The 14,240-nt window shown below is 36.4% G+C and overlaps 1 protein-coding gene across 1 annotated transcript in view; it reads left to right on the top strand.

Annotated features, from left to right (window-relative positions):
• LOC128643534 (peroxisomal targeting signal 1 receptor-like) overlaps window positions 1-14,240 on the top strand; it is a 53,886-nt gene that overhangs the window by 14,600 nt on the left and 25,046 nt on the right. The window lies entirely within an intron of this gene.

The raw sequence follows: 14,240 nt of genomic DNA on the forward strand, positions 1-14,240 counted from the left end.
TAACCCTTCCAGCGGATTAGATACTGCAATCGTCCTCGTAGCATTCGGGAGTCGAGTATAGATTCAACTTCATATTCTTCATGCTCATCCAAAATCACTGGAGGAGGAGGAACCGTCCTACGAGTGAATTCACTACTCGTCCTATAAGGCTTTAGAAGAGAAACATGAAATGATGGGTGTAAGCCGTATTTAGATGGAAGATCCAGAACAACAGCTGAAGGGTTGAGAATACGTTTAATCTTAAAAGGTCCAACAAACTGACTACCCAACTTTCTGGATGGTATAGAGAGTTTCAAATTCTTGGTAGAAAGCCATACCAGGTCACCCAATTTGTATTCAGGACTAGGTCTATGTCTAGCATTATAATAATACTGCTGATCGGTCTTAGCTTTCTGTAGATGTTCTTTTAGAAGAATCAAACTATCCTGTAAGTTGGTGAGATAGGAATTAGCGGAAGGAGTGTTGGTGTTGGTTTGTGTAAGTTGAATAGACTGTGGGTGGTATCCGTAGGTGGCATAAAACGGAGTCATCTTGGTGGAACTAGAAACCGAATTGTTGTAAGAAAATTTGGCTAACGGAAGATGTTCCAACCAGTCATCCTGTAGATGAGAAACATAGCATCTAAGATACTGTTCAAGTATACCATTTACTCTCTCTGTGAGTCCATTTGTCTGGGGATGATAAGACGTAGATAATCTAGGATGAATGGAGAGTGACTTACAGAGGTCTTTCCAAAAATTGGAAGTGAACTGAGATCCACGATCCGTTATGATAGAGTGTGGTATCCCATGTAATCGTACGACATGTTTAAGGAAAGCTGTAGCTGTGTCACTGGCAGTAGGTAGTGATTTCATAGCGATGAAATGAGCCAGCTTAGTCAGGTGATCAACAACAACCATGATGGTATTGTGATCCTGTGAAGGGGGAAGCTCAACAATGAAATCCATAGAGATAACACTCCATGGGGTATCAGGAATAGATAAAGGAGTGAGATAACCAATGGGTTTCTTTTTCTCTGTTTTGTATCTTGCACAGACATCACAAGTGGACACGTATTTCTGAACGGTCTCGCCCATGTGTGGCCACCAAAAGTCTCTGTGTAAGAGTTCTTTAGTTTTGAAGACTCCTTGATGTCCAGATAAGGGGTTATCATGGAAATGAGAGAGGAGTCTCTGTCTAAGAGTCTTTGGGATGTATAGCTTGTTATGAAAAGTGTACAGGCCAGTTGGTTCCTTTATTAACTGAGTATGAGTGGGTATGTTATCAGTTGCTAAAGCTGTTAGAATGTCGAGCTCCAAAGTACTTAGAGCTGCTATGATTTTGTGACTAGGTATAAGTTGTGAGAAACAGTCACTTATAGGTTTGTCATCATTTTGTCGGGATAGGGCATCTGCCTTAACATTGAGCTTACCCGGTCTATATGTTATATGGAAATTGAATCTGTCAAGAAATAGTGACCATCTTACTTGACGAGAGGATAAGGTCTTGTTCTGTTTCAAGTATTGAAGGTTTTTGTGGTCTGTGAATATTAAGAAAGGTTTGTCAACTCCCTCTAATATATGTCTCCATACCTCTAAAGCACATTTTATGGCTAGAAGTTCTTTATCACCCACAGAGTAATGTACCTCAGCTGGTAAAAGGGTTCTTGAAAAGTAGGCTATAGGGTGAGTGTCATGTTGGTCTTTAATTCTTTGGGATAGAACTGCTCCTATACCAGTGTCAGAGGCATCAACCTCCACAATGAACTGACATGAATGATCAGGCAAACTTAATATTGGGGCTGTAGTAAAACAGGTCTTCAAATAATTGAAGGATTGATCTGCTTCAGGTGTCCAACGAAATTTAGAATTTTTCTTAGTTAAAGAAGTAAGGGGTTTTACTTTCATAGAAAAATTGTGAATAAATCTACGATAAAAATTGGCGAACCCCAAGAATCGCTGGAGAGATCTAAGAGTAGTGGGTACTGGCCAATTCTTAATAGCTAATAACTTTTCTGGGTCCATCTGTACCTTATCGGGTGTTATGATATACCCTAAAAATGTTATCCTTTGTACATGAAATTGGCATTTTTCAGCCTTTGCAAAGAGTCTGTGATCACGTAATCGTGTAAGAACCCATCTCACATGTTTTATATGTTCCTCTGTTGTTTTAGAGTAAATTAGTATGTCGTCCAAATAAATTATGACGCATACGTCTGTTAGATCTTTGAAAATCTCATTAATAAAAGCAGGGGCGTTAGAGCCCAAAAGGCATCACTCGGTACTCAAAGAGTCCGTATCTGGTTCGAAATGCAGTTTTCCACTCATCCCCCTCCTTGATACGTATTAAATTATACGCGCCCTTTAAGTCAAGTTTAGTGAAGATGGTGGCAAGTTTAGTGAAGTCAAGTTTAGTGAAGATGGTGGCACCGTTTAGGCGTTCAAGGAGTTCGGGGATGAGGGGCAATGGATACCGATTCTTTACAGTAACTGCATTGAGGGCCCTGTAATCAATGATGGGTCTTAAGGTCTTATCTTTGTTAGTCACAAAGAACAACCCTGCTGCAGCAGGCGATGTAGAGGGGACTATAAATCCTTTCCGAATGTTATTGTCTAAATATTCTCGCAGATACTGTAACTCTTTCTGCGAGAGAGGATAAACTTTCCCAAAAGGAACCTTAGCCCCTGGGATTAAATCTATGGGGCAATCGAAGGTTCTATGGGGGGGTAGAACCTCAGCCTCCTTTAAATCAAACACATCTAATAAATCATGATAGTGAACAGGTATCTCTGGGTCTACAGTGCCCAAGATCTGATGCGGGAAACAGGTAGAAGAACAATACGAGGAATTAAATGTGACAGTGGGTGTAACCCAATCTATGCTAGGGTTATGTTTAGTTAACCAAGTGTAACCCAATATCAGAGTATGAAGTGCAGTTGGAATTACATCAAAACTTATGTGTTCAGTATGTCCTTCAGAAGTAGAGATTAATAGGGGTATAGTGTGTTTTGTTATGGGACCTTTATGTATCAAAGAACCATCAATTAATCTTATGAACACAGGATTTTGTTTAGTGACACAAGGTATTTTATTAAGCTCAACATATGTAGCATCAATAAAGCAGTCAGAAGCCCCAGATTCTACTATCGCCTCAGTCTTGATTCGTTGTCGGTCCCACTGTAAGGAGAGAGAGAGTGTCAATGACTTTTGTCTTATGTGTGTAGTAGTACAACTAAGAGTTAGTAGCTTACCCTTTTTCTGTCGATGTAAAATGGGACAGGATATTACAGTATGTTCTTTACTAGCGCAGTAAAGACAGAGGTTTGCTAGGCGTCGTCTGTTTTTTTCCTCAGGGGTCAGAGGACCTTTAATTACTCCTATTTCCATAGGTGTATGTGGGTTATGTATCTTTTCTGTAGGGCTTACTGGCAATCTTTTGAGAGGTGTGTCTGATGTGTACCTTTCTAACCTTCTTTCTCTTATTCTGCGGTCTAGTGTTGTGGCTAGTTTTATTAAGCCGTGTAAGTTATCAGGCATCTCCAATCTAGAGATCTCATCTTTTAAAGCTTCATTTAGGCCTAATCTGAATTGGTTTTTTAATGTAATATCATTCCAGAGTGAGTCGGTAGCCCACATCTGGAATTCAGTTATAAAGTCCTCAACAGGCCTCTTTCCTTGTCTGAGAGCTCTTAATTTTGTTTCAGCCTGAATTTGAGTGTTGCAATCTTCATAAAGTGCACTCATAGCTGTGAAAAACGAATCTAATGAATCCAAAATAGAGTCATTGGACTCAAAAAATCGATTTGCCCATGACCTTGGCTCACCTATGAGATATGAGATTGTAGTGCAAACTTTAATTTTTTCAGTACAGTAGGTCTTAGGCTTCATTGCATATAGCAGTAAACAAGCATTTTTAAAATCCCTGAAATCACTCCTTTTCCCTGAAAATAAAGCTGGCGGGTTGATCTGAGGTTCTGGAGGTTCTGGGACTCTTGTTACAGTCAATTCTTTAACTACATTTCTTAGAGTTGTGTTTTCTGTTTGTAGGTCAGTGAGTGCTCTTGCAAGGTAATCCACCTTATGGTTTAGAGTGTCTAACTCTTTTTGCACAGATTGAGGTTCCATACTGCTGGTTTTAAGGCTTGATTATTATGTAATAACCTGTTTATAATTCTCATATAATGAAAAACAGATTATTTGTAGCTGTAAAGTGGAACACCTAATGTTATAAGTCTGTAACAAAAGGGTTAATTAATTACAGCAGTTACTTCAGTAATTGAGTCCCAGCAGTAGGAATATATATATATATATATATATATATATATATATATATATATATATATATATGAATAAAGGAATATATATATATATATATATATATATATATATATATGAAAGTATAGGTGGAATGAGTTAAATAATAATATTCATTAGGAGAGTCTGAATACTAATTTATCTGTAGTTGGTAAGTAGCATGCACAAATAATAATGTAAAGTCTGTATATGCAGCACTTAGCAGGTCAAAGCAAGCAGGTTTATACACTTAGGCTGGTTTGAGAAGCAGGTAGTAGAGTTATGCACACATAGAAGCAATTGACCCAGAGAGCTAGTAGTAAGTACAGGCTGTAGTTAAGTTGCTTAGACAAAGTATACTGCAGACAGTGTAGACAATGCACATTTAGCAAGCATGATTGAAAAGAGCAGCATGGCAGAATAATTTGTAATCAGAACAAAAGTACTTGCGTGACCAGTAGCTCTAGCGTGGAACAGTTAGGCAAATAGGAGAATGATCCGGTGTAGATACTAGGAGAGACGGACTTCCAGGAGAGAACAGGAACAGCAGCTGAGATCCTTAGAGTGCTGCTGCAGCGTGTGAAATCCTCAGTGTGAAAGGAAACAGGCGGATGAATACGCCAGGAATGTAGATCCAAACAGGTAGTACAGGCTGACAGGGAGACTCAGCTGAATACCAGAATCAGCAAACAGGTAGGTGTAAATTAGGCAATAATTAGGTAGCTAGGTTTTGAAGTAACACAGAGCAAAGTTACACCTTTCAGGAATTAGAGACTTGACTTGTCAAATAAATGAGTAAGGTTAGCACTACTCAAAGCAACAAAATAATCAAACAATGAGTTGATGTGAGAATGAGGTTATAAAGGCTTTAGGGGTGGAGTTCCAGTTAAAGGGACATTACAGCCATTTAACTTTGACATCCAGTACCGACCGGGAAAGAGCAATGGGAATGCTGACGGACTTTCCCGGCGGACTGAAGTGGCATAAACTCTTCGGACATCCACAGGCCGACCAGTGTGTGGATCTAGCCGGGTCTGCCGAACTGGAGGGGGGGAGTTGTCACGGATACTGGGCTGCAGGGGCTGAACCCTTGCCCCCCCTATGGCCTCACCCCAGCTGTTCCTCTGCGGTTTTGGGCTCCTCAGAGCAACCACCATCTCTGGAGACTGTTCACTTGCTTTGTGTTGGCTTGTTTTTGTGTTCAGAGAAGAGTTGGTTTATGACCAGGAAAACCCTCCTAGGCTGGCCGGGCTCCTGGAACTCCCGGTCGGCCGCCTCACAACGGACACCTGCCTAACCCCTCTCAGGCTGGCCGGGCTCCTGGAACTCCCGGTCGGCCACAGGACAGCAGAACATCCGCTAAATTTACCCCTGGTCGCTCCAGCAGCACTTTGCTCCAGAGCTCCGCTCTACAAGTTCTCAATTTAAAGATCCAGTACATCTCCTGCCTCTCCAAAAGCCTAATCCTATCTCCTCCTCTGTCCACAACTGGTATATGCTCAATGTCACACCAAGCTAGACTACTACTGCTTTTTTATGTATTTGCACGAAATGTTGCATCAATGGGGTCTTAGCTTTTCCTATATGAATAGTTGAAAGATGCTCTCTGATGCGGGAATTAACATCCGGCGTTGTGAGACCCACATATTGTAGGGCACATGCGGTGCAAGTAATCAAGTATACCACAAATTTGCTGGTACAGTTTAAACAAGCCTTTATAGGAACTTCTTCCCCAGTGAATACTGATTTAAAGGTATCCCCTATAATGATATGTTCACAGGGTTTGCAATGAGAGCGGCCACACTTATACATTCCTCTATGTTGTAACCAAGAGGACGAACTCTTCTTTTTTCGGAAGCTGTGAAGGATACACATAGTTTGGAATGGTCTTAGCTTTTCTATATGCACATCTGATTCCCTTTTCTACTGTTGTCACCAAGTGGTCATCAGCCGCAAATATGCCAAAGTGCTTTAGGACAATCTTACAATTAAGACAAATTCTAAAATATATTTTTATATTTGCAAAGATAAATTACTTAGCATTAATGATTAGTTTTAAAAATACATAGGGCTATGAAACACAAGTTTAAACTACAAAATACCCTTTTAAAATTACTAACTGCAATTTGACTATAGTCTTAGAATACCTTTGATTTAAATATTAAAATATAGAACGATCATACATCACCAACTTGAGCCAATTAGACAATTAATGTTTCAACTTCCAGAGTTTCTCCAGTAACTCCAATTTCACCTCCTAAATTGAAAGAGGTAATTTTTACAAGATGGATAAAAAAAGATATGCCCAGGTTGCTTTATAATAGACTGGATCGCAGCAATTTGTTAGTCCAAAATTTTGCAGCCAGAGTGTCCTTTTTCTCTCTTGCTTGGGATTATATTTTGCAATATAATCCTACCCCTTTTTATTATAATAATCGTGAAATTTGAAACGCACAACGGAAGCTTAGCTTCTTGGATTTGCCATTTTAACAGCCGAATGTCTTTTGGTTGTAATTCTGGATTTAGGCCATCGGGGGCAGCAGACAAGACAAACGGTTTCGTTTTTAACACTGCTATACAGTAAAATACAGTTCTTAAAAAATGTTTATTTAATATACTATAATTTCTTGATATTAACAAGTCACATGTTCCAAGTGTATTGGACCATGTCATACTATTCATTCTGATTATTTTAATATGAAACATCAGTATGTTTCTAGTGATCATAACGACAAACAACTAAACTATTAATCATTTGCTCTCCCCCAAAATCACAGCATTCAAAATCCTGGCATATATTCATACAAATACAGCATATTTCACATTCCCAACAATTTTTGAATACACAGATCCATGTTCATGGCTAAGGACATCTTGTCTGTAAAACAAAGGAAAAAAATGTCAAACATGTATACATCTACTTGTAGTATTTATCAGCTCAGCAAATATTTATTTAATATAGTATGTCCCAGATCAATACATATATACATATGTGTTATTTGAGTATTTCAAACTCACATAAAAAATTATATATATCATTTCTTTATCTGAGATTTAGTTTTCTCATGTCTGTAGGTAATTTGAATTTGGATGTCCTATGTGTATTTAGTTGGTTCAGTACATGTTTATCTGACACAGCAGGCACCAATTTGCATCGAAGGGTGAATGGTCACTTTCCCACAAAATTTGTCACTTGAGTCAGACTTTTAGACTCTCTTGTAAGAAGTAGGAAATCTTATTACACATTTCCAGGTAGTGACCATAAGGTCTTTTGAAGTGATCTTTCTAAGATAACTTAAAAACCATTCCTTTGATGAAATGGAGAAGGGGTTGATCTGTTACAGTGATGTCTGTAGTTTTGCAAATAAAATAAAATTATTTGGTGTATACAACTATATATATATATATATATATATATATATATATATATATATATATATATATATATATATATATATATATATATATATATATATATATATTAATAATATACACAGATCTTCTAACAGATAATAGGAGTAAATTAGAAAGTTGCTTAAAATTGCATGCTCTATCTGAATCACGAAAGAAAACATTTGGGATCAGTGTCCCTTTAACCCCTAATCTGCCGCTCATGACATCGCCGCCACTAATAAAAGTTAGTAACTCCTATTCCGCCGCTCCCTGACATCGCCGCCACTATAATAGTTATTAACCCCTATTCCCCTGCACCCCAACATTGCTGCCACTAAATAAAGTTATTAACCCCTAAACCTTTGGCCTCCCACATCACCGCCACTAAATAAACCTATTAAACCCTAAACCGCCAGCCCCCCACATTGCAAAAGACTAAACTATTAACCCCTATACCTAACAACCCCCTAACTTTAAATTAAAATGACAATATCCCTATCTTAAAATAAATGAAAATTTGCCCGTGAAAGTAAAAAAACCTAAGTTTAAACTAACAATTAACCTAACATAGCTATTATACTAAAATTAAAATAACTACCAATTAAATAAACTAAATTACACATTAAAAAAAAAACTAACACTACTAAAAAAGTTTGTCTAAAATTACAAAAAATAAAAAATACTATATTACAAAAAATAACAAATAATCGGCTAGATTGCGAGTTTTGCGTTAAGGTAAAAAAGCAGCATTATCAGGTCCTAACGCTGCTTTTTTACACCCGCTGGTATTACCAGTCTTGCAGGTATAGGTGTACCGCACACTTTTTTGGCTTGAACGCAAAGCAACTTACGTAAATTTCGTAAAGGCTTTTTTCAATGGCACTTGCATAGCGCCGGTATTACGAGTTTGTCCTGGGAGGCCAATAAGTGAGCGGTACACCCTCTACCGCCAAGATTCCGAACGCATTTTAAAGTCAGTAGTTATGAGTGTTACACTACAACGCCGTAACATAAAACTCATAACTAAAGTGCTACAAAGTACACTAACACCCAGGGGTATCAGGAGATATGTGCACACTGGATCAGGTTTTTCCGATAGATCTGACGGGTGCAGGGGGAGGAGTGCCGAAGCAGGGTCAGGAACGATACCAACTGAGGGGCAACAAGAATGCCTCCAAGTACAAATCGGCAACATAATTAACCTATCCAGCGATACACTAACTTGTTACCAACAAAAAGTATTCTCACTTGGTTTATATTTCTCTCTCCACTACTAACTTTAACCTTTTTAACACCATTATAGATGTTAATCTTCTAATAAGAAACATTACACTACGTAAACACTTTAAAGATAGCTCACTACGTACACCAGATTACAGTGCACTAGTACCTGGTAATAGGGTAATGTCTTTTCAAGAATCATGTGATGTATGGTGACTTGAACAATTGGAACAGGAAGGGAGGGTGGAAGATTTGGACAACAAAGGTACTAATTCAATTAGAAGCTTCAAGAAACCGTCATCCTTCTATCCCATACAGAGTAGGGGACCTACACTTGAACTCTTTTTCAAGAGAGTAGAAAGTGATCTTTCCAAATTTACATTTGAAAGTAGCTACTATCGTTCTAATCTATCAAGCAGAGAAAGATCAGCCCTATAAGAGCTCCAAAGTAATAAAGAGTTGGTAATTAGAAATGCTGACAAGGGGGGCTCAGTTGTGCTTCTTAATAAGTGTGATTATGTAGCTGAAGCACTCAGACATTTTAATGATAAAGGGAACTATGCGAAATTGGATTATAATCCTACTATACCCAGAAAGAATTGAGGCATCTCCTGGACGATGGTTGGGACTTTGGGATCTTGGACAAAATACAGTTGTTTCTGTATGTGGAGCACCCTAGGATGCCCATTTTCCAACATTTGCCCAAGGTCCGCAAGTCCCTGACCAGCGTCCAGGGGAGACCGATCGTTAGTTTTATAGGCTCTATGTCTGAGAGATTGTCTCAGTTGCTAGATGAGGTCTTACAACCCCTGACTAAAAACTTACAAAGCTACCTACAGGACACAAAAGCTTCAATGTAGTAGAATATCATTTTATACCTTTATTGGTGTGTTTATGGTTTTTAGTTTTAACCAATGAATAGACATTACTTCTGTTTAAATCGGTACTGTGTGCCAGACATGCTAGGCTATGATCACGGCTTCCGCCAAAACGCGTAAGCCAGTCTGACACACAGCACCCCATCCCATCTCCATGTTTGCAGTATCTGTTTTTTAAGGAATCCGAATAAAGTAACTTTTATTTTCACAAAGAATCTGTTGATCTTTCCCTTTTCTTCTATTAGCATATTAACACATACATATATATGTATATACATATAGTAACACATAAATACATATGTATATACACATACTAACACATAAATATATATGTATATACACATACTAACACATAAATAAATATGTATATAGACATAGTAACACATAAATATATATGTATATACACATAGTAACACATAAATACATATGTATATACACATAGTAACACACAATTATATATGTATATACACATAGTAACACACAATTATATATGTATCTACACATAGTAACACATAAATATATATGTATCTACACATAGTAACACATAAATATATATGTATCTACACATAGTAACACATAAATATATATGTATATACACATACTAACACATAAATATATATGTATATACACATAGTAACACATAAATATATATGTATATACACATAACACATAAATATATATGTATATACACATAACACATAAATATATATGTATATACACATACTAACACATAAATATACAGGGAGTGCAGAATTATTAGGCAAATTAGTATTTTGACCACATCATCCTCTTTATGCATGTTGTCTTACTCCAAGCTGTATAGGCTCGAAAGCCTACTACCAATTAAGCATATTAGGTGATGTGCATCTCTGTAATGAGAAGGGGTGTGGTCTAATGACATCAACACCCTATATCAGGTGTGCATAATTATTAGGCAACTTCCTTTCCTTTGGCAAAATGGGTCAAAAGAAGGACTTGACAGGCTCAGAAAAGTCAAAAATAGTGAGATATCTTGCAGAGGGATGCAGCACTCTTAAAATTGCAAAGCTTCTGAAGCGTGATCATCGAACAATCAAGCGTTTCATTCAAAATAGTCAACAGGGTCGCAAGAAGCGTGTGGAAAAACCAAGGCGCAAAATAACTGCCCATGAACTGAGAAAAGTCAAGCGTGCAGCTGCCAAGATGCCACTTGCCACCAGTTTGGCCATATTTCAGAGCTGCAACATCACTGGAGTGCCCAAAAGCACAAGGTGTGCAATACTCAGAGACATGGCCAAGGTAAGAAAGGCTGAAAGACGACCACCACTGAACAAGACACACAAGCTGAAACGTCAAGACTGGGCCAAGAAATATCTCAAGACTGATTTTTCTAAGGTTTTATGGACTGATGAAATGAGAGTGAGTCTTGATGGGCCAGATGGATGGGCCCGTGGCTGGATTGGTAAAGGGCAGAGAGCTCCAGTCCGACTCAGATGCCAGCAAGGTGGCGGTGGAGTACTGGTTTGGGCTGGTATCATCAAAGATGAGCTTGTGGGGCCTTTTCGGGTTGAGGATGGAGTCAAGCTCAACTCCCAGTCCTACTGCCAGTTTCTGGAAGACACCTTCTTCAAGCAGTGGTACGGGAAGAAGTCTGCATCCTTCAAGAAAAACATGATTTTCATGCAGGACAATGCTCCATCACACGCGTCCAAGTACTCCACAGCGTGGCTGGCAAGAAAGGGTATAAAAGAAGAAAATCTAATGACATGGCCTCCTTGTTCACCTGATCTGAACCCCATTGAGAACCTGTGGTCCATCATCAAATGTGAGATTTACAAGGAGGGAAAACAGTACACCTCTCTGAACAGTGTCTGGGAGGCTGTGGTTGCTGCTGCACGCAATGTTGATGGTGAACAGATCAAAACACTGACAGAATCCATGGATGGCAGGCTTTTGAGTGTCCTTGCAAAGAAAGGTGGCTATATTGGTCACTGATTTGTTTTTGTTTTGTTTTTGAATGTCAGAAATGTATATTTGTGAATGTTGAGATGTTATATTGGTTTCACTGGTAAAAATAAATAATTGAAATGGGTATATATTTGTTTTTTGTTAAGTTGCCTAATAATTATGCACAGTAATAGTCACCTGCACACACAGATATCCCCCTAAAATAGCTAAAACTAAAAACAAACTAAAAACTACTTCCAAAAATATTCAGCTTTGATATTAATGAGTTTTTTGGGTTCATTGAGAACATGGTTGTTGTTCAATAATAAAATTAATCCTCAAAAATACAACTTGCCTAATAATTCTGCACTCCCTGTATATATGTATCTACACATAGTAACACATAAATATATATGTATATACACATAACACATAAATATATATGTATATACACATAGTAACACATAAATACATATGTATATACATATAGTAACACACAATTATATATGTATATACACATAGTAACACATAAATATATATGTATATACACATAGTAACACATAAATATATATGTATATACACACAGTAACACATAAATATATATGTATATACACACAGTAACACATAAATATATATGTATATACACACAGTAACACATAAATACATATGTATATACACATAGTAACACACAATTATATATGTATATACACATAGTAACACACAATTATATATGTATATACACATAGTAACACACAATTATATATGTATATACACATAGTAACACATAAATATATATGTATATACACATAATAACACAAATATATATGTATATACACACAGTAACACATAAATATATATGTATATACACACAGTAACACATAAATATATATATATGTATATACACACAGTAACACATAAATATATATATATATGTATATACACACAGTAACACATACATATATATGTATATACACATAGTAACACATACATATATATGTATATACACATAGTAACACATAAATACATATGTATATACATATAGTAACACATAAATATATATGTATATACACATAGTAACACATAAATATATATGTATATACACACAGTAACACATAAATATATATGTATATACACACAGTAACACATAAATATATATGTATATACACACAGTAACACATAAATATATATATATGTATATACACACAGTAACACATAAATATATATGTATATACACATAGTAACACATAAATATATATGTATATACACATAGTAACACATAAATATATATGTATATACACACAGTAACGCATAAATATATATATATATATATATATATATATATATATATATATATATATATATATATATATATACATATACACATAGTAACACATAAATATATATGTATATACACATAGTAACACATAAATATATATGTATATACACTCATAGTTGCTAACAGTCCCTGGATTTTGTTGTAAGTCCCTGGATTTTTTTTGTTCCTGGAAATGTCCCTGAAAATTTCTTTTGCACAACATTTGTTGTTTGTATGTATATGTATATGTATATGTGTGTGTATGTATGTATGTATGTGTGTATATATATATACACATACGCACACATAATATAATGTTGTGAATATTATCTTTATTATTATTATTTTATTATTATTTCAGTAGTGTACCTGCAAAGTGTATTATGTGTTTAGACACAATAAATATTATGGAACCTCTATATCATTCTGATAATGTAAGTCATTATATATATAATAGCGGTTACCAACTTTGCAGGGGCAATGTGTGCAAATTAATGATACAGTCTTCTGGGTAACATATGTATCTCCTGCTAGGACACGCTGGTCACTGGTCACTAGTATGTTATTTGTGTTTGACATGAATAATGATACTGTCTTATGGGTCACATATGTATCTCCTGCTAGGACACACTGGTCACTAGTATGTTATTTGTGTTAGCTACAGTGTCACTAATGTAACTTGCTGTTAGATCATTTAGGTTGTTGCTGGCGGTGTATGGGCCTCAGATAGTGCTGTTAGGTCTATGGGTGCCCTTAGGTGACGCTATTGGGGGTCCGAGCTATTTCTAATTGCTGAATACTGAGGACATCCAGGTCTGTTATTTTTATATGTTCTTTCATCAATAAATGTTACGCTTTAATTGAAAATCAGATGTGACTTGTGTAAGTGAGCCATGAGCATAGACTTGATCTACATCTCACTCAGAGACTATTAAGGTTCGCCACAATGATACAGCCAATCAAGCATACTTTGTTCATCATGTTTTTTGTTTGTTTTTAGTAGTGCCTTATATTGCTTTATTTGGGTATGCACTATACTGCTTAATGGAGTCGAGCACTGTTAAATTCTGCACATAAGCATACAGCAATATCTATGTGTTCTATGTGAAAAGATGGTAGTTATGCCCTGTAGAAAAGATGACAGTTATTGTGATTAAATAGTATATCTTGTTTTTATTTATTATATAGCTTATTTATTTTATAGAGTATTTATTTATTTATTATATAGCTTATTT

The sequence above is a fragment of the Bombina bombina genome, unplaced genomic scaffold (genome assembly GCF_027579735.1).
Source record: "Bombina bombina isolate aBomBom1 unplaced genomic scaffold, aBomBom1.pri scaffold_386, whole genome shotgun sequence".
Lineage (NCBI taxonomy): Eukaryota > Metazoa > Chordata > Amphibia > Anura > Bombinatoridae > Bombina > Bombina bombina.